Below are 27,178 nucleotides of genomic sequence, written 5' to 3'. Positions count from 1 at the left end.
CAACTGACTTCCGAAACCTCCTCTGGTTGGGGCCTCTGCTAAGCTGCCCATGATGTGGCATTTGTTCCTGGCTTGTGTTTTGGACACTGATGTACTCCGTTGAAGTACGTAAATTGCCATAATGTGAGGAAATGAGATATAAAAAGAACTCCAGGGCGGCAAATGCCGGAGGAGATCTGAGATTGGTGCAGCCCTTTCTGGTTCCGCTTTGGAGGCCAGGAGCATCCCTGGGAGGCAGTGCTGAGAGACGGGACCCGAGATGCCCTGGATGAGGGCGCTCTGGGCTGGAACGGGCTGGCAGCTGCCCGGCCCCCTGCAGCTGCTCAGCTGGTCTGCTTGAAGGAAGGGAGGGGCTGGATGTCGACTGTCACCTTCCTGCAATGTCATCCATCAGCTTGGGCAACAGAACTAGAGGCTTTGCTCTCGCTGGGGGACTCTACTGCCCTCTCAGAGGGTAAATTTACATCCTTCTTGGCCCATGATCTGTTTACCTTGCCCCCTTCCCCAATCTGAGCTGTTGGCAGGAGGCTGACTCCTGTAGGCTAGGATCACAGGTCAGCCGAATTCAAGTGGGTTTGGCCAATAGGCTGTACCTGTGGGGACTGGAGGGCAAAGGAAGAGAGGCAGGGGAAGGGGGGTGCCCCTCTGACTCAGATAGTGTCTCTAGTGTCCGTGGTCCCGGTTTCTAGCAGATGCCCGTCGCCTCTGGTGACCTCCCCCTTCCTTGGGGCCCCAGCCATGGCGACGGTCTCTTACTGCTGCTTCTCTCTGGCTTGACTCACTGTTCCCCGTTTGGCTTCTCAGCTCTTCCATCGCCCGTGTGACAAATTCTTGGCATTCAAGTTCCTCTGTTCTAAATTCTCAGTGGTTTTTATATTTTGGTTTAGACTCTGACTGATAATGCTTATCAGAGACACCACGGAGCAGGAATGTTTCCTCCATTGCCTGTTGAGGGTACGGAATAAAAGGGCCACGAGACGCAAGGAAACAGACCACTTCTCTACAGGGCTAGAACTGAGAAGGAGTTAACAAGAAGAATGACAATATCTAACATTTACTGAGCCCCACGTGTGGGTCGGTGTGCTCAGCCAGTTTATTCTCATTATCTTATTTACTACAATAACCCTCTGAGGTGGGTATTACTCTTATTCTGGTCTATACAAGAAAGTGGAGGCTCACAGAAGTAAGGCTAATTCACCTAACAGTGTGTATATGTGGTTGGGATTGGTACCTGAGATCTATTTTTGGCACTGGACAGAGAGTTTTGCCCCTCTATGAGCCAGGGACAGAGAGGAGCTTTATATCCTGGTCCATGCTTCAGATGACAATGTCTTCTTTCTTCTCCAGGAGCAATTTCAAAGCTAGAGTTGGTGACACTGTCATTCTACCTGACTCTGAACAGAAACAAACAATCAAAAAGGCTGCCTGGGAAAAAGAGCATGTTCTATCCCCGCCCCTCCTTCTTTGAGATTTACAGTGCCTATTGCCGGATTAAAGGCTCTGATAAGTCCTGTATCAAAGAAGCACGTTTATCTCAATGAACCCCCAATTTTCCACTAGGAAATTGTTGGGTGAAACATTTTATGACATCCTGCAGGAGGGTGGGTAGTCCAGGGAACAGAGTTTTTGGAAATAGTGTTCTAGAGAGGGGATTCATCTTCAGTTTATTATCTATATACATAGAGTATAAGATGAATCAGCTGAAAATTCTCTTTAGGGAGCAGAAGGTCTTAACATTGCAGATCGAGAGGTGGCTTAGAGATGATCACTTTTGATGTGGTGCTTGGTTCTTGAATTATTCTCTCCCATTAAGGTGGCCCTGGTTTTTGCCTGGGCTCCCCAAGGACTTAGTTAGCACCCTCCCTCCCAAGCCATGCAGGCTGTTGTTGGGAGTCTACTGTCAGGTGGCTAAAAGACACTCACCTTTCTGTAATTCCCATCCATGCGCCCGACTCCTTTTTCCACTGGGCAGTTCTTTGACTTGCAGAGTGAACCCATTCAATACACCTTTTCTGTCTTACATTTTTCTACCTAAGGTGGTTCAGTTCATTGGTGGATTCACTCACCATCCAGAGTGCCCTCTTTCTTGGGGGTAGGTGCTCAGAGCTGAACCCACCAAGTTGAGGGGCCCCAGTCCAATGCGTAGATGAGAATAGAACTTCCGTCTTTTGAACTTTCTGTTTCTATTCATATTCATTAACATGAGTATTGAAAATGCTGTTTTTTCTTCCAGCCACCAGATCACAGTATGTGATTGAGTCTAAGGTCAGTCCAAGCCCCAACATATCCTATGTATTTTTTATTTTAAATTTCAAAGAAGGTGCTGCCAAGCACAAACGCCTGACCCCATGTTTCTGTTGATGATTTTGGGGTCCTACTGCAGACTAGGCTAGTGTTTCCATCCAGTGTTATATCCTTAGTCTGACCCCTCATCCCTATGTGTTATTAACTCCTGCAGCCTCATTAACTCATTTCCTCTTCATTATCATCCATAGTCTGTATGTTCATCCAAATCACTGATATAAAAAATGTCAGTGGATATAATGAAACCAGCTGACCTAAGAGTCACCCATAGGCATTGGCATTTGTCTAATAGACAATGACTTCGTTATAAAGCTACATATTGTATTACGTGATCAGTCCTATCTCCAGTCAAGACTTATCCTTCTAGAACAAAAGACTTCACTTCTTCAAATATATAAGGGTATAGGTTTTTGGAGAGAAATTGTCAAAAAGCCTTTTGGAGCTAAGACCTTATGGCCCGACCCTCATCCCATCTACACTCTTTCTCCAGCTTATTTTAACCATGTCTGCGGCTCCCATTTACGTGTGTGGTCCAAATCTTCTATGCTCAACATCTACTGGAGAAAATCTCCAAATTCCTCTTAAGCCTGTCAATGTGTCATTTCCAATATGGACCCTCAATTCTTCCTCCTTAGACTCACTCCTCTTCTTTCCCTGGCTCATAGAAGGGCAAAGCTATCTGTCCAGTGTCAAAAACAGATCTGGATATTGGAAGGCATCTATCTGATCAGTGGTTAGACCTGCAGATTCTCTGGCAATACCACAGCCTTCTCTCTCTTCCAGATGCTGTCACTGGGACTGGGCTACCATGCTCCTTTGTTGAAGTGACATCAATAGTGACCTTTCACCCCCCTTCTTCCAACTTTTGTTCCCCTCTAAGCCATTCTACAGAGCAGGCAGAGAAATATTTCTAAAATACATATTCAATCTCTAGTTACTCTCTTGCTTAAGACTGTTCAATGGCTCCCTAGTGCTTTCTAGATAATGTATCTACTCCTTAGCTAAGGGGTTTTAGAATGACTTTTATGCTTTGGCCCCGGCATGTCTCTCCAGCTTCATATTTATTCACTCCACAATTACATGGAGGCCAGAGAATGATGCAAATCAAGCTTTTGCTTTTCTGGCTGAGTCTATGATCAATGTGTACCATATCCTCCCCCGCATGGGAATGAGGGTCCAATCTCTTTGCTTTCCCTCCTTTTCTCTCTCCTCTTCTGTGATCTTCATCTCTTGCCTCATTGTCACTAGCTTCCAGACACTGAGTCTCATTCATTTTATTTTCCTGATAAGGAGCTTGGAGAAGGGCTGAGGTGCAGATTTGGGGTCTTGTAGGTTCTACTGCTATGAAGGAAGTGGTCCCTTCAGGTCCCTCCTAGCTTTAGACTTTAGAGTGAGACATTGCTAAAACACACACACACACACACACAGATACACACACACTTTTTTGCTTATATTGATTGCTTATATTGTTATGCTAGCTGATTCTGTCTTTTTTCTTCCCCTCAGCAATAATCTTTTATATTCTCCAAGGGATTAGCAAATCTTTCATCCAGGAAGCAGATTAAAGGGTTTCAGAAACCTTACTCTCTGTCATGCTAAGAAGGAAAGAAGACAGTGACAATAACGATAGGAGAGCCAAAACATTTGCTGTCCTTTATATATTGCATGTAAAGCCTTGTCAGAGGTGTTCCCATGTTTCCACTTTCTAGTGATCAGACTGGTGCTCGAGTACGTGGAGTAAATTGCCTAAGGACCTACAAGGAGGATGCACTAGACGTAGCCCGATGTCCATGCTTTACTCAAGAAAATTTTTCACTTCTCAATAGGAACGTGCCTTACCCTCCATCCAGGACCATCGGGAACATGTAGTCAGACAATGCTTTGCAGGCTGTGGCAGAAGCTACCTCTAGGTCGTACAGTGATGATGAAAGATTTCAAGTCAGGTTGGCTCATATAATAGGATGATGGGTGCTTCCAGCATCCTCATGCCCCTGTCTTTGCAGAGGTTGAGGTTATGGTCACATTGCATCTGTGGCCCTTCCACTGAAGCATTAACCCTTACAGACCAACCTGCCCGAGTTTCCTGCCTGACCTGTTTCATTCAACAGACAGAATAGCAAGGGTCAAGGGTCATACCAGCACAAGCAGGTTTTCAGGAAGATCTCCTGAATTGCTCATTACCATAGTCATGTTCAGCTTCCCTACTAAGAAGTGAGCAAAGTTAAGGCTCATTTAACTGGAAGTCTAAAGGACAACACCTGCCATAGCTTACACGGGATTTATGCATGTCTGTCTTGATGAGCTGGGAAAGAATGGGATGATTCATGATGGGACCACTTTTCTTTCCATTAATAGCCCATCATTTACATGTGGCTGAAGTCAACGGGCGTGTGTGGAAGGTCATGCTAAAGTAAAAGGACGCTCACTGAATATCTGGGCACCTGGCCTTACAGTGCTTGATCACAGGCCCCAGACTCCTATGACCAGAGGAAATGACAAAGATCTGGCCAAAGAATCTCATCATGCACAATGGCCAATCCTATGGGACTCTGGCCTTCTAATTATCTTCACAGACTTGGGAGACTGGGACTCTGAGACTCTGGGTCATTGTTAAGAGTGTGAGAGCTGGAGGGAGAACGTCCCCTTGTTAGCCCTATGACCTTGGGGAAGCCATCTAACCTTTCCTAGCTGTGGTTTCTTCATCTGTAGAATGGGAATGGTAACAGTACCAGCCTCCCAGGACTATGTAAATTAAATGAGGTACATTAAATATTTAGAACAGGGCCTGGTGTATGGTAGTGCTTGATTATAAGATGTTGCAGATATTAAAGGGTCCATTTTTGGAATTAAGATTACTTTTTGTTATGGGCTGCTTGCTTGTGTCTCCTGACCCTTACCCAAATTTATGTGTTAAAACACTAACCCCCAATAAGATAATATTAGGAAGTGGGGACCTCAGGATGTGATTAGGTCATGAGAGTGGACCTTATAAGAAGACATCAGTTTATTTTCTTTCCATCTAAAGTCTGCTACACAAGGACAGAGAAAGAAGGTAGCTCTTTATAAACCAAGATGAGGTCCCTCATTAGAACCTGACCTTGATCTCAGACTTACCAGTGTCCAGACTGGTAAGAAATAAATTTCTGTTCTTGAAGTCACCTAAGCTATGCTATCTTGTTATAGCACCTTGAACTGACTGAGACGCTTGTGCTCAAATCTTGGTTCTGCCATGTAATAGCTGTCAAACCCAAGGAAATACACGTACAGTCTCTGAGTCTTGATATTTTAATAAAGAGTGTATATGATAGTGGATAATGGTGCTCCTTACTCTCAGTGCTGTGGTGAGTTTGCACTGAAAGCAGTCATATAAGCGGAGGACTCAGCATGGTGTGTGACCTGCCGAGTGGACATTCAGCGTGAGCTCCAAGGCCATGAGGAGTCTAAGTCTGGACTTGGCTCGCATCTGAGCAGAGCTCGTGTCACAATGTCTCCTGCATGGACTGGGAGCTGGCCTGTTGGCTCTATGTATATTTTTGACCACAGTCATACTTCTCATCTATAGGATCAACAATTCTCTCTTTTCTCTTGACATACTTCTGGAAACGTCTGCACTTCTTCTAGTTCACTTCATTAAACCTTCCCCATCTTTCCCCCTTCTATTGGCAGAGCCCGTATGGCCACCTATTCTGACTACTGGGCAGCCCGTCCACGGCTGAGCGGGCAGCCAGCTCAAGGCAGGCACAGAGTGGTGCCGCTCAGGAAACTTGTGCTGAATAGGGAAAATGATGAATGGGGATGTAAGAATTGGAGGGTATTTTCCCTCCTTCCTCCTTTTTCTTAAAGAGAGTCAATAGGTGATGCCTTTTAAAAGGTATAACAGGATCAGCATTTTCCTAATCAAAATGTTATTTTCAACATTAAAGGAAAATCTCCGTGGGTTGAAAATCTTTTGGAAAAGTTGATTGACTTATTTCCAATAGAGTTTCCTTTAGAAAAAAACCTATAAGCAACTTAAAACACATTTTATGATCAAGTAGCCATAACAGTTAATATTGACGGCTTTCTATGTGCCAAGTCCCGGGCCTGGTGCTCTTCACACCAATCTCCTTCCATCCTCACAGTGACCCAGGGTGTAGATATTTGTACTGTAGTAATTACTCCAGCTCCCCAAAATACAAACCCCCAAATCTCAGTGGCTTAACACAGTAAAGTTTTACCTCTCATTCTTGCACACTTCCATGGGGGCTGTAGTTACACTGTCTGGAACGATGACACCCAAGGTCACCAGGGTAGAGAAAAGGACTAGATACTTTCTTAGGATATGTTTAAGAGTTAGGTTTGCAAGTGGCTGACATCATTTCCACCCACAGCCTATGGCCCAGAACTCAGTCCATGGCCCAACCCAACAGCACGTGAGGCCAGGAACCCAACCCAACAGCACGTGTGGAGGGCCATTGGCTGCTTGGTCACTTAGTACTCTCTGCCACACGTCATTTCCATTTTATGAGCAAAGAAACAGAGGTTCGTAACTGAAGTCAATTTCCTCTCAGCACACACATGGTAAGAGGAAGGGCCAGAAACTGAAGTCAGTTCTCCTGACCTCAGTGTCTTGTGTTCCACCAAGGATCAACAAACTAGGGCTCATGGCCGCCATCTGACCCACTGCATGCTTTGTAAATAAAGTTACATTGGAACACAACCATTCACACTCATTGATGTGTTGTCTGTGGCCACTTTTGTGTTACAACAAAAAATGTCATATAGCTGAGACAGGGACTACACAGCCCACAGGGTTTAAAATACTATCTGGCTCTTTGTAGAAAAAGCTTGCCGATCCCTGTTCTATGACACTATGACAAACACACACACACACACACACACACACACACACACACGGCAGGGAAAGAAGTAGGTTTCAGTTGTGAGTATATACAACATGGAGTTTATGCTTGTATTATATTTATTATTGTATTATTTTCCATATGAATAACTGTAAACCTACTTTTGCCCCGCCTGTATGCTCATTTGGCATCGCACTGACCCAACTGGTAGGAAACGAAGAACTTGGAGGTTCTGACCTTGGTTTTCATTTGAGGTTGCCCCACATGAACTAGGTTCTTATTTCTGCCTTTTGCCAACCTTGAGGTTCTTTCCTGGGACTAAGCCGTTTCCAGGACACGGGACACTCCGCGCGGCAGCTGAGACCGTCCCAGGCAAACCACACGCATTCGCCCCGAGTGACGGTGAGGACAGAGGACTCTAAGCTCTCCCAACACCCAGACACCCGGGCCTCTCATTCTTGCCCGTACGGCCAGCATTTCCTGCCACATCAGCACTGTTTGTACCTTTTCAAAAGCCCATCTGTGCCCGCAAAGGAGTGACTTCCGGTGTGCATGGGCGGCCCCTGGGGAGGCTGGCTCTCCGAGAGAGCCCGTTTTGGATTAGAAAAGCCTTTGAAGACATCTGCGGGGAGTGAGTAATTCATTCCAGAAAAACGGCTCTCTCTGCCATGCAAACCAGAGACCAGGAATGAAAATGAGATTTCTAATTACACAGGGCATGTTCGGAGCCACCTGCTGGCGCGGGCGGCAGGGTTGCTTCGATGTGGAGGTGCCTGGGCCAGGGCGCGGCTGCTGCCTTCAAAGTCCTCCTGCAGCCGCATCCCGCTGGGTCCCCAGGGGACTGATGCCAGGAAGGTGTTCTCTGAACGGGGAACAGAGCGGTCGTGCCCTCCCGCTGCTTGGTGAGTCCTGGACGGGACTTTTTGTCTCTCCATGTTCACAAGCGCCTGGGCTATATGCAGGATTCCTCCGCACAGGGCTGAAGGGAGCCGATCGGGCACTGGGCACTGGGAACCCGGGGGGCTTCTCAGAAGCACCGGCTCCTGCTCCTTCCTGGCAGATTCCATCGCGCTGCACATTCAGACAGATTCAGGCTCCGATCTCAGCGCCCCAGTGTCTCAGGCTGGGTTCCCTGGCGAGGCTGAGATGCAGGTCGGGAAGCAAGATGCTTGTACGGAATCAACGCCTGAGATCCTGAGGCGGCAGGATTGGGCAGAAGGAAAAGTCACCGTGGTATACAGGTCCAACATAGCCTGGGGTAACCCCGAAGAGAGCATGGCCCATCAGAGCTGTCCTGGGGGAAGCTGACATGGCTGAGCCTTTGTCACTTTGCTCTGCTTCATCATGGGATGGGATGTGTCTTCCTCAGGAAGGATACGACCTTGGGTGGGGTGACCCAGTGCAGCTGAGACTGACAAGGACGAAGTTGACCATTGGAGTCTGTCCCTTGATTGTATCCTCTGCATATAAGCAATGAGTAATTCACTTGAAGGGGAGCAGCACCATGTGACATCTACCAGAGCCTGTGAATTAGCTCTTTGAACTTAGGAAAGGAATTAACCTTCCTGAACCGCAGGTTTCACAAACATAAACAGGGCTAATAGTGTACAAGTATTGTGAAATAGCTTTTAACATATAGAGATGTCTCCACGGTTCATACTTTTTCATGTTGATTTCTTCCTTCTTGTCTTACACAGTGTGGTCAGTCAGGTACCATCATTCCTATTTTACAGATGTGGAAACTGAGACCCAGAGGGGCTGGTGATATTTTTCTCTATAATTAACATCTTAGACATGAGGTCAAAGGGCAAACTGAGTGCCTTGGCTCTGAATGACATCGACGCTTCATAACCCTGGGTGTGTTTTATATTCATTAACAGAAAATGAAGTTTTGTATTAATGGCAATTATCTAAAATTCTAGGTGAATTTTGATGAGGGGGGATGGTGTTCTGTTTACCATTAGTGTGTGGTAGGGGAAAGGGAAGATTGGTTTTTGGAATCACTAGGACTTTGGGGAGCCTGACTTAAAAACCACCATGTTATACCAGTAGACACAGGGTATAATTTGACTAACTTTGGGTATAATTCCATTCTTGAGAGTTTTAATAGAGTGTTTAGGGAATCACTGGTTATGATAAGTCTGTATTTTCCAACCCTCATTTTCTACCCTTTAGAAATGTGAGGCTTATTATTTGCTGGGAGCAGCTGTCAGGGTGAATGCGGTAGTTTCTGGATCAGAAGGTCTTCTGGGATCAGACCTTTCACGGCAGCGCTGTCCCCCTCATGCCTGGCTTCAGCCAACAGGGGAATGAAGAAAAGGGGACTCTGAGCCTGTGATCTGAGTGGCCTTGGGCTAAGACCTTCACCCAAACGAGGCTGATACTAACTGCAGTGATAGTCACAAGGGCGATTCTTGACTGTTTGCCCTCTCTCTGTTTATACACCATGCAAAACAGACATACCACTTAATTCCCACAACTGAAGGTTGTATTTTTATTTTATTTTAACAAACTAGGAAGATGCCCAGGGTCATGTTGCTGGTTTCCTCAGCTCCAGTTCTCCCGCTCCCACTCATCTCATCCATCCTGACTCTTTAGCTTGACTCTTCTGGGTAACCCTTACCATAGCCGTCCAGATGGGCAACTCTCCTTCCATTTGTTCTAGGTCATCTGTGCAGGGAGGAGAAAGCACGAAGGAAAAACACAGGTGCTCTGATTCTGAATCATGAGCTTGGCTGCCTTCAGAGAGGGGGGTACTGCAACGAGCAGGAGACGGTACCACTGAGAAAGTCCCCTTTATGTGGGGGCTCTAGTTTACCCCCTAAGTGTTGGTGAGTACAGTGTCTTTCTAGAGTAGAAGTATCTGTTCTGCCATTTATTTTTTTTTTTGAGAGAAAGAGAGAGATGAAAGGAGAGAGAGAAATGAGAAGCATCAACTTGTAGTTGTATCACTTTGGTTGTTCATTGCTTGCTTCTCAGCGACCTTATGATTTAAACCAGTGACCTTTGGATCACGTTGATGCTCCCACACTTAAGCCAGCAACCCCACGCTCAAGCTGTCTACATCAGGGGTCCCCAAACTACGGCCCGTGGGCCACATGCGGCCCCCTGAGACCATTTATCTGGCCCCCGCTGCACTTCCGGAAGGGGCACCTCTTTCATTGGTGGTCAGTAAGAGGAGCATAATTCCCATTGAAATACTGGTCAGTTTGTTGATTTAAATGTACTTGTTCTTTATTTTAAATATTGTATTTGTTCCCGTTTTTTTTTTTTTTTTTTTTTTTTTTTTTTACTTTAAAATAAGATATGTGCAGTGTGCATAGGGATTTGTTCATAGTTTTTTTTTTATAGTCCGGCCCTCCAATGGTCTGAGGGACAGTGAACTGACCCCTTGTGTAAAAAGTTTGGAGACCCCTGGTCTACATAGCGGTTTTAAACCTGAGACCTCAGTGTCCCAGGTAGATGCTGTAGCCACTGAGCCACCGCCTGGTCAGGCTGTTTTGCCATTTTTATTTGGGAAAACAATGTATATATACATGTATGTATGCACATAGGTATGAATGTATATATGTAAAAACACAATAGAATAAGAGAAAATTGTGTTAGTCTGTCTTTTATAAACTCATAGTATGGACAGTCTTCTGGCAAGTTTGGGCCAGAAAAAGAAAGAAGGTAAACTTGACAATAGAAAAAATGAAAAGGACATAGAACTATTATAGCTAAAAGATTGTAAATAAGAAACTAATAAGAACAATATTATGTCACTTACTTTAAAAACATATAAAATGGGAAAATTTTCTCAAACGTTATAAGTGATCTAGATTATCATAAGAAGAAATAGAAACTATGAGTAAACCCATGTTCATTAAATAAATTATATCAGTAATAAAAGAATATCTTCCCACAAAAGCACTTTTTCTCTATACATTTTTCTTAAATTTTTTTATAAACCATTTTCAAAGTCACATGTGGCTATGACACTCCTTAACCTCTAAATATGTTCTTCTGCATTTCCTAAAAATAAGGACAATCTATTGCATTATCCCAGAAACATTATAAAAATAAAGAAATTAGCTAGCAGTAATACATTATGATTCGTGTATCATAATCTACATATCTTACTCAAATTTTGCCAATTATCATTTTAAAGCCCTTCACAGCAAAAGAAAAAAAGACCTGACCCAGTATCCCAGCAAACACAGCTTATTGCATTTTGCTGTCATGTTCTTCAGCCTCCAAAAATCTGGAATAGCTCCTCATACTTCCTTTAACTCTGGTTGACCTTGACATTTTTGAAAAGAGGGCATTTATTTTGCAGCATGTTGCTCAGTTGATGTTCGTCTGATGTGGTCTCATGCTTCTCATTAGTTTCTTTCATTCTTAGACGTTTGTTTAATTTTTAAATAAGTTAATATCTGTAAACTGCTTAAAGCCCCGCCTGGCACACTGTCAGCCCTAAAAGAATATTTGTCAAATACGCTTTGATCCTTTCCTTCCCAGCTGAACATGTGCCGGACTGACTCAGGAACAATGAGTGCTTGCAATGGAAGATGTGCCACTTTGGCAAAGCTTAAACATTCCCATCTCTGTTTCAATCGCTTCACCTTTCTGAAACCTGTGTTTCTCATAATCAATATCAGCATTTATATTTCCCCCCTTTCGGCACTCAGTGTAACGTAATAACAGCAAAGCGAAATGCACCATTAGCTCATCACATAGATCCTGGCATATGGACGATGATGCTAACATTGCCAAAGATAAATGGTTGGACCCTGGGCAGAGCTACATTATTCCTGGTGCTCAGGATTTTAGAAGTGACACTTGGAAGGTGGAACTAACATTTGTTGATTACCTACTGGATGCGGGACACTGTTAGAGACATTGATAAGCATTATTTCATAATCTTGTGTGTGTGTGTGTGTGTGTGTGACAGAGACAGAGAGAGGGACAGATAGGGACAGACAGATAGGAGGGGAAAGAGATGAGAAGCATCAAGTCTTTGTTGCGGCACCTTAGTTTCTCATTGATTGCTTTCTCACAGGTGCCTTGATGGGGGGGGGGAGGCTACAGCAGACCGAGTGACCCCTTGCTCAAGCCAGCGACCTTGGGCTCAAGCTGGCGAGCCCATGCTCAAACCAGATGAGCCCACGCTCAAGCTGGCAACCTCGGGGTTTTGAACCTGGATCCTCTGCGTCCCAGTCTGATGCTCTATCCACTGCGCCACTGCCTGGTCAGGCTTTTTCGTAATCTTCAGCACAACCCTGGAAGGTAGGCAGCTACTAACGTCTCTGTTTCATGAATGAGGAAATTGAGGAACAGAAACGTCAAGTGACTTACTCAAAGGAGCACAGCTCAGAGGTGATAGATGTTTCCGGAACATCAAGCTAAATCTAATAACACAAAGCTCCAATCCTTTTTCCTTGTCTTACAACAATGCCTTTACTCTCACATCGACGTCAACTCCACAGTGTAATTATTCCTGCGCTGAATCCCCATTGCCTCACCGTGTCTTTTAGCTTCAGTGTCTCCTAGCAGATCCTCCCAGGGCAGGCTTCTGGGACAGTCAGGGAGGGGGACAGGAGGAGGCGTGTCCCTGCCCTCTCCTCCCTCTGGCCCTTCCTGATGGAAGGCCACTTGTAAGGATGGCCTGCCGGGGCTCCCTGTAGTCTTCCCGGAGAGTAATGCTTTGCTCAGAGGTGATAGAGAGCTCTGTGGCCTGCCCAGCCGAGGTATCGGAGAAAGATCCATCACTTTTGAGTGATTGGTGACCCACAGGTACTGCGCATGGAACCTAATGACCAGTCACTCAATTACTGGCTCAGTGACATGTTTATAAGGGTGAACTTTAGAGTGCTATTAGGGCGCAGACAGATGAACTATGGCTGTGCCTGCAGGGCAGAGCTCACCCAGTCCACGCGCCTCGGCGGACCCATTACCCAGTAATTAGGGAACTTTTAAGTAGGAAGCAAGGAGTTAAATTATTGCTTAGATTATTGCTTCACTTGTCACAGTGGAAAGTGCTGCTTTGGGGAAAGAAGGAAAGAGGGAAGGATGGAAAAAAACAGGACAGGAGAGAGGAAGCAAGAGAGAAAGGGAGGGAGTGAAGAAGAGGGGAGGCTCTGGAAAGTCGAGGTTTGAGATGAATGCTCCATTTATTATTCCCATTGGTGACTATAACTGAAAGGTGCCAGGGGTGACCAATGAGAGAGGCAGATGGATCCAGAATCTGGGCCACCAGCTGTGGTTCCTCTGAGTTACTATGCCTGCAACATCTACTTGGGCAATGGAAGATGAAAATAATAATACAAGAAGAGTTGCCGATTATTTTTATTTTATTATATTTTTTATTAAATGAGAGGCAGGGAGGCAGGGAGGCAGAGAGACAGACTCTCGCATGTGCCCCAACTGGGATCCACCTCGCAAGCCCCCTAACAGGGCGATGCTTTGCCCATTTGGGGCTGCTGCTCTGTTGCTCATTGCTTGGCAAACTGAGCTGTTTGAGCGCCTGAGGTGACCATGGAACCATCTTCAGTGCCTGGGGCCAACTTTTGCTTTGCTAAGCGTTGTTATGCATCAGCTCAGCCAACCCTCTCCTTCACAGACAAGGTGGCTACCATTGTGATCCCACCCATCAGAGGAGGACACTGGAGCATCTCTAAGTAACTGAGTGATGGACCTGGGTGACCCACCTAATGCTAAGGCCCAGGCTTTGAGTCCCTCATCACGCAGATCTGGGAGGTCCTCATGATCCTGGATGGCACTAGACCCGCCTCCTCTGCAGAGGCAGACCCTGTGCTGGGATGATTCTGCTTTCTGCAGACTTGCTTCTGCCTGGTTCAGTTCCACCCTTACTTCCTCTCTGGGGAAAAATTTGCCATTGCTATTCATTTTTAATGTGTGTGTGCCTGCAAATGTGCACATTAATTATGAATGCTATTAAGCAGAGCTCAGGTAGATGGGATGGTATAACTGACTTCCATGTACCCATCACTCAGCTTAGAAAATTACTAGCTACTGATCAATCTTCTTGTGTTGTATCCTCCACATACTTCCTTCCTCCCTCCTGTATTAGTTTAAAGCAAACCTCAAGTATTATATCATTTTATTTTTAAATGCTTTAGTATGCATCCCTGTAATATAGTCTTTTAAAAACAATAAAAATATTGGCCCTGGCTGGTTGGCTTAGTGGTAGGGCATTGGCCTGGCATGTGGATGTCCTGAATTTGAATCCCGGCCAGGGCTTCTCCACCCTTCCCCCTCTCTTCTCTCTCTATCTCTCTCTTCCCTCCTACAGCCAAAGCTCCATTGGAGCAAGTTGGACCAGGTGTTGAGGATGGCTCCATGGCCTCCGCCTCCGGTGCTAGAATGACTCTGGTTGCAATGGAGCATCGCCCCCTAGTAGCTTTGCCAAGTCGATCCTGGTCAGGTGCATGCGAGAGTCTGTCTCTCTGCCTCCTGGCTTCTTACTTCAGAAAAATACAAAAAAAGAAGAAAAAACAATAAAAATTTTAATGGTTATTATCCAAGCTTTTCATATTTCCCAAAATTATTGCATAATTTAAAAATTATTTATTTGAATCAGGATTCAAGTATGCTTTCTATATTGCAAATGGTTGATAGGTCTCTTAAATCTCATTCAATCTAGTTCTTTCCCTTGAGAACTACTTGTTGAAAAAAAAAACTGGATTGTCTTAAAGAATTCCCAAAAGTCTACATTTCATTGGTGGCATTTTAGTGGTACAATAAAACCACTAAATTCTTTGTCCCAGTATTTCCTGTAAATTGGTAGTTACATCTAGAGTTTTGAACAGATACAAGTTTTGTTTTTTGGCAAGCATACTTTGTACTTCATGGTACTACGTACTTCTGTAAGGAGACCTGGTTGACTGTCTTCTGATAGTAGCAACTACTGATGATCATTTTAATCCAAGACAATTTTAATCCCATCACAACTTTCTCACTCATTGGCTGAGTCAGTTGTTAAAGAAACACTTCTCATCAACTACTTGCCGTGTATATTTTATATGGGAAAGACGAGTTCATGCTTATTTTTTTTCCTTTTATTTTCTAGTTTTCAAAATGATAAGTCAGTTCTCTCATATTCAATGTAGGACACTCACACACCTATTTTTATTGTTACTGTCATTTTGTACTCATGGATTTGAATGTATTTGATGGGTTTCAAACCTTTGCAGTTGTTTTCATATTGAGGTCCAAATTCTTCTGTGTCTGACTGGTGGGAGACTCCTTTAAGTTGATTCCCATGTCCTTATGATGTGGGCTAAAGACCACATGGTCTTTGCTAGCTTCTGGCTGTCTGGTTTGGTGGTATGCTCCAGGCTCATCTTGTATATTTTCTCTTTCAAACCTAGACTCAGCCTGTTTCTTCAAGGCCACCGGACACATGCGTTTTATAAGCTTAAAGATTCTTTGGATGGTAGAACACAACACATCAACTCTTTGACAGATGAAAAGCTGAACTCTCTGTCGCTTATGGCTCCGAATGAAAGAAGAAGAGAAGCTTACCATGCAGGGACACATAGGAGGCTGCCCCAGGGACAGGGTCACAGCAAGCTGGAGCTGTAGAAGGTGGGCTTATGTATGGTAAACCGCATGTGTTTTGAAGGCTTCTTAGAGATTAGAAAATTCAAAGAATTACATGGGCTTCTGGGCTTAAGGGCTATCACTAGCTAGTTGTTTGGTAACGGCCTTGGAGGTTGGTGTAGAGGCTTAGCAAATGACCCATAAAGGGGAATTGAGACTTTTTAGCCACAGTTTTACAATGGGGCCAAGGCAGTATTTGTGAAATATATTATAGCCTATCAATTGGATTCAAGGCAGACCTTCAACCTCTGAAGAAATTCAAGTTAAAGTTGGGCTAAAACACAACCATAGGCTTAAGACCAAATGTTAGGAATTAGAACAGAGAAATCAAATATGTGGTATACGTGACATGAGCATCCTTTCCCTTGATCATAGCAGACATTGCTAATCGAACACGATTCTTGTCCTCACTGAGCCTGGATTTAACATGGCATCCTTCTCAGCTACCATTCCTGACAAGAAACGATGTTGGCATGTAATCGGAAACCCACCAACCATCCTTCGTTAGAAGAGGGAAATAAATAAAGGAAATATAGGTATCTGGGTCTTCTGTACTTTGAAATCTCAGGGCAACTTATGTAATTCTAGATCTTACCCATTGGTGGGCTGAGAGTCTCTCTTATCAGCATTTCTCAGAGACAGTGAAGGGTTGAGTCAGAAAGTGCTGGGATGCAGTGCAGGGCATTGCATGGAACTGGAGAAGGCTGGGTCTAAAATTCATGCAAGTACAGTACCTAAGAAAAACAAATGTATCTCTAATGGTGGAAACATGGACTAAAAGACCAGAGGGGGAGATCATTTTAGAAGCCAGTATTTTCCCCATAGAGACAGGCCAAGATCCATCAGCAAGGCACACTCTGGTGTGGAGTTTGGGCCAGTACGTCAAGGTGGGACAAGGGTTATTTGATCTTTTTCGAAAACACAGCTGCCCAACCTCAACTTCTCCCCAAAGCAAGGCTACATCTGTGTACTTTCCTGAAGTATTTTATTAATCATTTCATCCATATTTCTCTTTACCTCAGGCTTCAAGTTCTGATTTCCTCTGGTATTTATAGCAGCACCCGTGGTTTCTCAGAGTGCAAAAGGCATGTTTTAGGATGAAGATATTTTTCATAGAGGTTGGCTAGATGGCTGAGATTCACCAACAGGCCATTGACTCAGATGAAATTGAGCCAAAGGGAAACTGAACTTTGTTTACTTGACTTTTGCTTCCATGCAGGGAGAGAGGGAGATCACTGGTCAGTCTCACTTTATGCCTCTTTGCCATCAGCCATCCCGATTCCATCAGCAAATAGTTACCAGACCTCTACCATGGGTCAAACTGTGTACTAACCACTGGGAACACTGGGAGGGAACACCACCAGGTGTGGTTCCTCACCTCCCACCCGAGTTCTCCGGAGAGAGAAAGAGATGGATTCTACAGTGTGTCCATAAAGTCATGGTATACTTTTGACCGGTCACAGGAAAGCAACAAAAGACGATAGAAATGTGAAATCTGCACCAAATAAAAGAAAAACTCTCCCAGTTTCATACTTATTCAGAGCAGTTCGATGTGGGGTCATGCACAGATTTTTTAGGGCTCCTTAGGTAGCTATCCCGTACAGCCTCTACAGACTCGTCACTGACTGATGGCCTACCAGAACGGCATTTCTCCACCAAACTGCCGGTTTCCTTCAACTGCTTATCTCACCAAGTAATGTTATTCCTATGTGGTGGCGCTTTGTTATAAATGAGCCGATATTCACATTGCACTTTGGTCATGGATTCGAATTTAGCGAGCCACAGAACACACTGAACTTTCCTCTGTCCACATCTCCAATGGCATGGCTGTGGGCTGCTCCGCTGTATACACGGTGTTACGTCATCATCTGCGCATGTGCACATGCTGCCACATCATCCTACAGAAACTGGGTGGGTTTTCCTTTTATTTGGTGCAGATTTCACATTTCTATCATCTTTTGTTGCTTCCCTGTGACCGGTCAAAAATGCATCATGACTTTATGGACACACTGTATTATCCTAGAACAGGGGTCCCCAAACTTTTTACACAGGGGCCAATTCACTGTCCCTCAGACCGTTGGAGGGCCGGACTATACAAAAAACTAACTATGAATAAATACCTATGCACACTGCACATATCTTATTTTAAAGTAAAAAAACAAACAAAACGGGAACAAATACAATATTTAAAATAAAGAACAAGTAAATTTAAATCAACAAACTGACCAGTATTTCAATGGGAACTATGGGCCTGCTTTTGGCTAATGAGATGGATGGTCAATGTACTTCTCTCACTGACCACCAATGAAAGAGGTGCCCCTTCCGGAAGTGTGGCGGGGGGGCAGATAAATAGCCTCAGGGGGCCACATGTGGCCCGCAGGCCGTAGTTTGGGGACCCCTGTCCTAGAACAACATAAAAGCTTGGAATATGAGACTGGACGTAGTGAGGGAAGACATTCAGAAGAGGATGAGGATGGAGTCTAAAGCAGAAACTGAAGGCGGGAGGGAAAGGAAAGGAGTTGTGTTGCAGGAAGGGGACTCCAGGCAGGGGGCAGAGCTGGTGTAAAAGTCAGGCGATGAGAAGAAAGCATGGCCGTTAGGGGAAAATAAGAAAGACAGACTGAATAAGGGAGATGTGACAGGTAAGGGGTTGGAAGGGGCACGCAAGGGCCATCAAGGCAGGGCCCTGGAAGCCAGTCAGATGTAGAGTGACTGAGAAACTAGTGACATTTAAACTTCAGGGACTCTCACTTGCTTGTGGCCCTCCCAAAGCCCTGCTTCATGAGTGTCATCAACCCAAAGGGCACTTATTGTACCCTTTACTTATTGTGGAGTTTACTTATTGTACAGGAGACCTTTGGATGTCCCTTAAAATCTCACAGCTCATATGCGAAATAAACTTGGTAGGAGATTTCTCAAATTTGTTAATAACCTCCCAAACTTAAAAGGCATTTTCAATAATGAATCTCTGAAGCTGAAAAAAAAAAAATTACTCTACCACACCAGGGTAAAAAGAATCCAGAAACTCTGAATTCCCTTTATTGTATCTCTATAGGAAGAAAATATTGCAAGTTCATTGTCATCTGAACAGGAGAGCAAAGAGTCCGCAGCCACCAAAAGGTAGAAACAATTATTATAAAGTTATATCAATGTGTTAATTAATAAAACAATGCTATTTGCCAGAATTTTGTAATGTCATCCGTCACTTTAAAATTGTAGTTTGTTGTGATTTGTTTTCTTATTCTAAATCAATATTTAATTCTGTGCCCGATTTTGGATCCAGAAATTTGAATTCTCAGCTGATCTGCCCCCCTGTTAGTTTTTGATCTTTATTCTCAACCCTCCACCCAATTGCCAGAATTATTTTGAAGTATAAATCTTTCCCAGGTCCCTCTACCTCTTAAACTCCTTGTCTGATGGGAGGGAGTTGAATCAGGGTCACCCTCAGCACTGGGGGTCGGGGTTCAGTCATTTGGAGGCAGAGGGGAGTGATGAAGAGGGAGACTGGGTCATAAGACAAGGTCCCCTGGCCCGCCCATCCTTATTATAGGATCTTCCCAGCATGTTTGGCTTTAGGCCAATAACTAAGATTCCAGGTGATGTCCAGGAGTGAACACCGGGCTGCCGATCTCAGGGTGAAGTCTGGCTGTCTCACCACGTGGTCAAGGTTCTGCATGTGTGAATCAGACCCAGAGATTCTGCGAAGGACCTGCACGAAGAGAGTGATTGACAGAAAGCCAGCAGCAGACCTGCATCAGAGCACCAAGTATCCTTATCGACAAGTGAAATGGGAGAGTCTGTGCAGTGACAAGAAGCACACAATGGGAGACAGTCTGCAAGGTCCCCATAGGAACACACACTCTTACTCCCAGTTCCTCTCTTCCTGCTACTAAACAATAGCACTAGAGCGGCGGGAATGTGACTGGTACCCACAGGTGAGGAGAACGTGCTTGTTTCTCCATATTCCAAGAGGCTCCCCTACCTTGCAAAGTGAGAGCATCAGAAACATCCTTGCTGTCCTCCCAAATGCCAAGGGCCTCTGCTTCCGCTACTCCTTCTACCAAGAACGGCCTCCGAGATTTCCACGTGATGGCTCTTCACCTTCTTAGGCCTTTGCTCAAAACCCTCAGGATGCCCTTCCAGAACACCCCATGTAAAATGGAAGCCTCATTGCCTCACTGCACCCCAGAAGCCTTCCCTACCCCCTGGCCTGCGTTGTCTTTCTCATTCTTACTGTCTTCGGGCACCATGTACGTTCTTGCTTATTTCTTTATGCCTGTCTCTACCTACATGAACGTAAGCCACAAGGAGGAAGAAGCTTTGTTTTTCTAACTGCTGGATCCCCAGGGTCTAGAACGGTGCCCGCCACATGGCAGGAATAAGTAGCCATGGAATGAATGGGAAATGGAAGGCAGAGAGAGAGAGAGTTGAGATGCTGATTGAGTCTGACCTGGTGGCAGGACTTGTACTTACAGGATTTCAAGTAATCTTTACAACCTTGAGATGAAAGTCTTCTTCCCATTGTACGGATAAGGAAACTATGGCCCTCAGAGGAGGACTTGATTTGTACAAAATCAGACAACAAGTAGGTAGCTGAACCTTATTCCTAACCTAAGTTGTCTGAATCTGTATCTAACGCGCTCCTTCTCCAATGCTATGGGTTTTTTTCTCTTTTTGGCCAAAATGGCCTTTTAAAGATGAAAGAAGGGATTTTCACACACATGCATGTTGCCCTAGATATGTACACAGTCACACATGTGTGCACACCTTTATACCCTCACACACACACTCTTACACACACACACATTCATACACATAGTGATTGCATGATTGCATATAATTTTAGGACTGGCAACCCCCGATGCCCAGTGGTAGGGCCCCTTCCTGACGCCATGAACAAGAAAGGCACCTGCTTCTTGCAGACTGGCGATCGGTGCTTTTTCTTCAGCTCCATTGGGTTATTAACTAATTACTGTTTGTGAAGTCCTGGGGAAATACCAAGCGCTTGTTCAATGCTAAATATGGTTATTAGTAAAGCTTTGATTTTAGAGAACAGCCAGGGAGCCCTGAAATAAGTAAATAACAGTTGTGTGGGGAGGCTGGCAGCCGGTGGGCATGCTGCGTTGTGTAATCAAACTCGGCTCGGTGCTCTAAGGTGCTCCAGCTTGCTGCTGGCTACATCTGTCCTCACGGGGAGCTCGCACGTTTCAAGAGAAAAGGATTTGTTACTAATTGATTGTCTTTCTGAAGCCCCCTGGGTTTCATCTTCCAGTATGTATTCACCTTTCTTTGGCCCTCTCTCCACCCCCAACCCCTGTATTCACAGCCCCTAGGTCTACCTGTCCTTTGGGGAAATAGAGGCTCCATGTCAGTTTCATTCCTGCCACCCCTAAATGTTTCTGTCATGTGCCATCTCTCTTTCCCGACCTCCCATCTCATTGGAAGTGTGCCTCCTTTGAGCTGGCTTCAGATTTTCCCCCTTGGTTGGTTTAATGCTCTTGACTGTTACCATCTTGAAATTCTTAATAATTTTTGAACAAGAGGCCCCCTCATTTTTTTTGAACCGAGCCCCATTAATTATGTATCCAGTTCTGACCCCCCTCCAGCTCGAACGTTCGACATGAATTCCCATGGTTGTCTCTGAGTTGCCTCCAAGACCTCACTCCCTCAATAATACCTCGTTCTTTCAGAGCCTCTGACTCTACTGACGTCTTTCAGTCTACAATGTGCTCGTCCGAAGGAACCGAACAAAATCCCCTCCATCAATGTAATGGCCCTCTCTGCCTTCCATTGGGCATTCTTTGGGTTGCCAGGGCTGGAAACCCAACCCAAACTAGTGGAGGCAAAAAAAAAAAGGACATTCACTATATCACATAAACAAACCGGGGAAGAGGCCAAAATGGAGCCGGCTTCAGGCACAACCGGACGCAGAGGCGCGGCCGCTGTTTCAGCACCCGCACTCCGGCCCTCCCGCGCGCCTTGTGTTCTCAGGTCAGTTTCTCTGTGCGACGAGAGCTTTTCTGCAGGGACTGCTAGACCAAACCCTGCGGCTCATGATCAAAGAGGAAAGGGACCACGGTCATCCCGTTTGAATTAATTAAAAGAGAGGGAAACAGAACAGCCTTATTTTTTTGTCTGCTCTCCACTCCCCCCAAGAACTAGGACACTTGGCCCTGGCCGGTTGGCTCAGTGGTAGAGCGTTGGCCTGGTGTGTAGAAGTCCTGGATTCGATTCCTGTTCAGGGCACACAGGAAAAGTGCCCATCTGCTTTTCCACCCTTCCCCCCTCTCCTTCCTCTTTATTTCTCTCTTTCCCTCCCACAGCCAAGGCTCCATTGGAGCAAAGTTGGCCCAGATGCTGAGGACGGCTCTATGGCCTCCACCTCAAGCACTAGAATGGCCCCGGCCACCACAGGGCAACGCCCCAGATTAGCAGAGCATCGCCCCCTGGTGGGCATGCCGGGTGGATCCCAGTTGGGCACACGCAGGAGTCTGTCTGACTGCCTCCCCACTTCTAACTTTGGAAAAATACAAAAAAAAAAAAAAGGACTAGGACACTTCATTGAGCACTAAACTGAGATTTAATAATTTAGCTAGTCTTTGATCTATCTATCCATTCTTCCTCTTCCTCCTTTTTCTTATCAGAGTTACTATTTACTAACCCTGTGCCCTGTGCCAGGCTCTTTACTAAGTGTTTTATCTCTATGAGGCTGGTGCCATCATCTCCTCTGTATAGGCGAACATACTTAGGGCCAGAGAGGTTTGGTAACCTGTCTATGATCACACTGCTCAGAAGGAATGAGGACAAGATGCCAATCTAGACTGGTCTGATGCAGCCCCACTTTCTGGCCCTGCACAGTCCTGTTAGGTAACCCCTTCCCCCCAAAATAGAAAAGTTTGTTAAAAAATGAACAATAGTGTTACTACTTAGAGAGCCATCTACTAGCAGTCTTACTTTCCCAATGTGATATATATATAGCATATATAAATAGGTGAGGTTTAAGTATTTATGATCTATTATGAATATAATTGATTTTATTTTAAGTTTATATAATTTGGTGTTTAATAATGTCCATGTTTAAAAGCTAGTTTGAAAAATTCCTGATGATTTAACAATTTAACTTAATTGTTAAATTATTTAATAGATCCCTATTGGGATGTTTCAACCTCATGAGCCTCCTAAAAGGTGCCAGCTGTATCCTGTCTCGGGACCTTTGCACGTGCTATATCTTCTGCCTGGAACACCCTTGCTTAACACCTCACCTAGCTGGTGCCTTCTCATGCTTCAGGTCTCAGCTTAGCTACTGCCTCCTCTAACAAAACTTCTGCAGCTGGACTCTCTCATAAAAAGCCTCAGTTTCCTTCCTTTTCCACTGTTTTTTATTCTCATCTCATTATCATGTGTTGACACTCGTGTGCTTAGTTATTTAATCTTTCATTCTATTGCGGGACTTTTAGCTCTACTGGTAGGTCCATATCTGTATTGTCTTCCCGATCTTAGTATGAAAACTGAAACACAAGTTCAGTACCAGCCTTAGCAAGGATGACTGATGGAGAAGGACCGAGCTTAGAATGGGAGAGGGACCCACAACTCCAAGGGAGAGGCAGAAGCGCCCCGGCTGGGGCAGCAAGCAGGGCCCAGGCTGAGCCCAGTGAGGGCAGCCTGGCTGTGCCCCATCCCGGGCAGTGACTTCAAAGCCCTTCACAGGAAACAAGTCAAGACGGGTCAGTCCCCAGAGGTGTTCCTGGGCCACAGAAGGCCTTCGCCGGAGTTTGATGAAGCACCTTCTTTGGCAGGTCTGGTAATTAACTGTGGCCGTGCAGTGTGTTCCTGCACATGTAAATCATCGGTGACACTTGGGGGCTTATCTACTAATGAAAACTTCGTGGCATTTCTGTAAGCATATTATGGTCAATTACAATTAATTCAGTTCACATCGACTGCCTTTTTCCTTATGCAAAGATTGTGCAAATCGAGTGCATGAGCCGAGGGCTGCAAGGCCCTTAAAATCCATAATGGTTAGCTTTCAGGGCTGGTGAGGAGAGAATAAAAACCATGGACTGTTTGAAATTTAAATCAGAGCAAGGCGGGTCAATAGAAGCAGGTTTGCTGCGCTCAGATTAGCTGGACTGGGCCTGCGAGAGGACAGGGGGCACTTCCCGGCTGCCCAAGGTTACGGGGTCACAGACAGCCCCTTCTCCCAAGCAGTTCTCCTTTGGGCTCCACCTCTGCCTTCCTGGCTGCAGTTTTTCCGAGCCCCCAGGGACCTGGTTTCCTGTCTGAAGGCTCAGAACCCTGTGATTCATGAGGACATATTCCTGCCACCGGGGGAGAGCAGGGGTTTTCTCTTTGTTTCTTTCCCACAGTTCCAAGAGCCACGTTCAGAAAACAGCAGGTGTGAAGTCAACTTTTGGAAATTCAGTTTCTGGGCCAGATGACCTGGGATGGATATCAACAATGTGCCGGGGACTGTGCCCTGTGTTTAGGCGTCCTTCCTAAGTGCGCATGGGCATATCACACGAGCCTAGGAGGTAGACGGTCCCACTTCGTAAATTTCACAGATGCGGCTTAGAGAGGGAGAGCCACCTGTTCCTGCCATACAGCCAGGACACTTTGTATTTATTGGTTTTGTCGTCAGATTCATCTGTAGCCAATGCCTGAAGAAGGAAGGGATGTTATGTCCGTGTCTTTTCTCATTTCCTGCAAGGGAAGCTGAGATGTGAGGCTTCCCCGGTTGGTAGTCAGGGAGGTTGGCTGGCTGGGTCTTCCTAAGCAAAGCCGTACACCCTTGTGGACTTCTACCGGTGAGGAGCGTTGGAAACTTCCTCAGAGATGTCACTGTCCCTGAAAGGTGACAGCCAGGGCTGACATCCAGAAAGAACGTCAGAGTCTGCATGAACAATACCGAGTTACAGAGGGGTGCGGATACAGCTCCTGCGGATGTGGTTGGTGTCTTGCCCACATCTCCTCATTGTTACCTCTCAAGTGCATGGGCGCCCAACTTCCAAAAGCCAGGCCCTTCATTTCTTTCTTAAAGGGTTTCTCTCTCTCTCAGGGACCACGCGGCCCAACTCTGTGCAGGGAGTTGATGTTTCCCGGGAGCAGTCTTCAATAATGAGTGATGGAGTTCGGTGTATCTACCCCAGTCCCCTGCTCCCAAGCCAGAGGACACTGGGGCACACTTTCCTCAGCCGATTACACCACAGCTGCCCACGTGGTAACTTGCTGGCTCACACACGCTTTGCTGACTACTTTCCTCCCTCTGTCTCGCTTCTCCATTCTTTCACTGGTGTTTCTTGGGATCACCTCCTACTTCAAACAACTGCACTCGAATCTTCTGCTCCTGGCAAAGCCCAGCTGGGACAGTTCTTAACTTTAAGTGTAAGCCTGTTGCAAACAAAACAAACCATGCATTGTGCCTTTAAAAATTACTTATTTATAATTACACAAGAAAACATAAATATAGTCTCATTAAAAATAATCAAATGTTAAAGTTCCTGTCAAAGTTTTCTCCGTGATTCTCCCCTCCGTTACCTTCCCTGCCCAGACGTGACCATTGTCATTATTTTAGTGTTTTTTCCTACAGACACTTTCTACACATTCACACACAGACACAGACACACAGACACACAGACACACTGCACTCTACATATTGACCTGCAATATACTTTTTTTTTTGGAGTTTTTTTTCCATGCAAGTACACATGGCCCTATTCGTGTCTTTGAAATGTTGCATAATATTACACTGTATGAATGTAGCTTAGTTCATTGAACTCCTCCCTTATTGGTAGACACTTAGACTATTCTTATTCCTATAATGGCTTCTACTTTGGAGCTTCCTCCTTAGAGCATGGACTGTCCCCAGGAGGGTCAATTCTCTCAAAGGAAGGGCTCTGTTCTGCAATTCTCTTGTGAATCCTTAAATAGCTACAATGCTGGTTATAAAATGAAGAGATTATGAGAACTGGAAAAAATTTCTGGGGAATTCCAGACAATGTAACAGGACTCTTCCAAGTCCCTAGAGGATGCAGACCAGACTCTAAAGAGGTGGACGGGGACAGAACACCGGAGAGAGAAGGGGAGGGGAGAAAGCAGTGGGGATGACTGAAGAAGAGGAGTGAGTCCTTTTTGGTCCCTGACTCTTGAGGGCCCATTTGCTAATTTATCACAAGACCGCAGAAAAATTGATCCCTCCTGCTCCATCCAGATGTTGCTTTCTTGAGTTCTGGACTTGTCTCCATAGCTCTTACCACATCAAGGAGGTGAACAGCAATAAAAAGAATATCTTTTGCTTTAGTGTGATTGAAATCCTCTCTGTTGGACTTTTTTTTTTTTTTTTTTTTGTATCATCTCAGTCCTGAAGTCTGGGAAGCATAAATTATTAGGTTGAACCATATGAAAGTGACATGTTTGTAGATCAAAAATCTTCAGTTTTATGTGGTTCGGTTAAATATTTTTAGGGTCAATTTAAATTTATCTTTTTGGTGATGGAGTTAGGGGATGACAGTGTGACTGCAACCTCATAACAGACCCTGGGACGGAACCACCTAGCTAAGCAAGTTTCTTTACTCCTCTGTTCCTCAGTGTCTTCATCTCTCATATAAATATAATAATGCCAGTTCACAGCACTGCTGCAAAGAAGATTGAAGTAACATATGTCAAAGATTTAAAATCCTGCCTCTCCCACAGTAAACACTTGATAAAGTGTAACTAACATTGCCGGCAGCATTAGTGAGCAATAAAATGCCAGTACTAACAGGTACAGAGACTTTGTATTTACTGCGTGACTATTGTCTAACAAGAATGTGTGAACACTTTATATAAGCTTTGTTTAAACACACACACACACACACACACACACACACACACACACACACTGCTCTTGGGCTATTAATATCCCTCTTTCCAAATGCTGAAAAATTAATTTCAGAATTGTTAAGTAATTTGCCAAAGATGGAAAATCTAGAGAAGTGTAAGAGTCATATGAGACATGGTGAATGCATATGTTTAATTGGAATTCCAGAAGATGAGAGGAAAAGAAAACGAAGCAGAAGCAACATTTGAAGAGATTAATCGTCAAACCTTTTCCAAAGACGATGCAAGACACCATCTGTAATCGACCAAGAAGATGAACCCGGAGAAAACCACACTTGGTTGATCACAGTAAAACTGGTGAAAATAGAAACTAAAACTAAAAAAATAATCTTATATACGGCCAAAGGAAAAAAGGCGTATTACCTTCAAAGGTTTAAAAATAATATTTAGAACAGGCTTCTTAATAGAAATTATGCCAGTCAGAATGCAATAAAATGATGACTTTAAAATATTCAGAAAATAACTGCCAATCTAGAATTTTACACCCCCAAAAAATATTCTTTAAGAGTTAAGGTGAAATAAATGCATTTTTACATGAATAAAACCTGAGATGA

This window comes from Saccopteryx bilineata, chromosome 6 (genome assembly GCF_036850765.1).
Source record: "Saccopteryx bilineata isolate mSacBil1 chromosome 6, mSacBil1_pri_phased_curated, whole genome shotgun sequence".
Lineage (NCBI taxonomy): Eukaryota > Metazoa > Chordata > Mammalia > Chiroptera > Emballonuridae > Saccopteryx > Saccopteryx bilineata.
Note: the sequence above shows the minus strand (reverse complement) of the source record.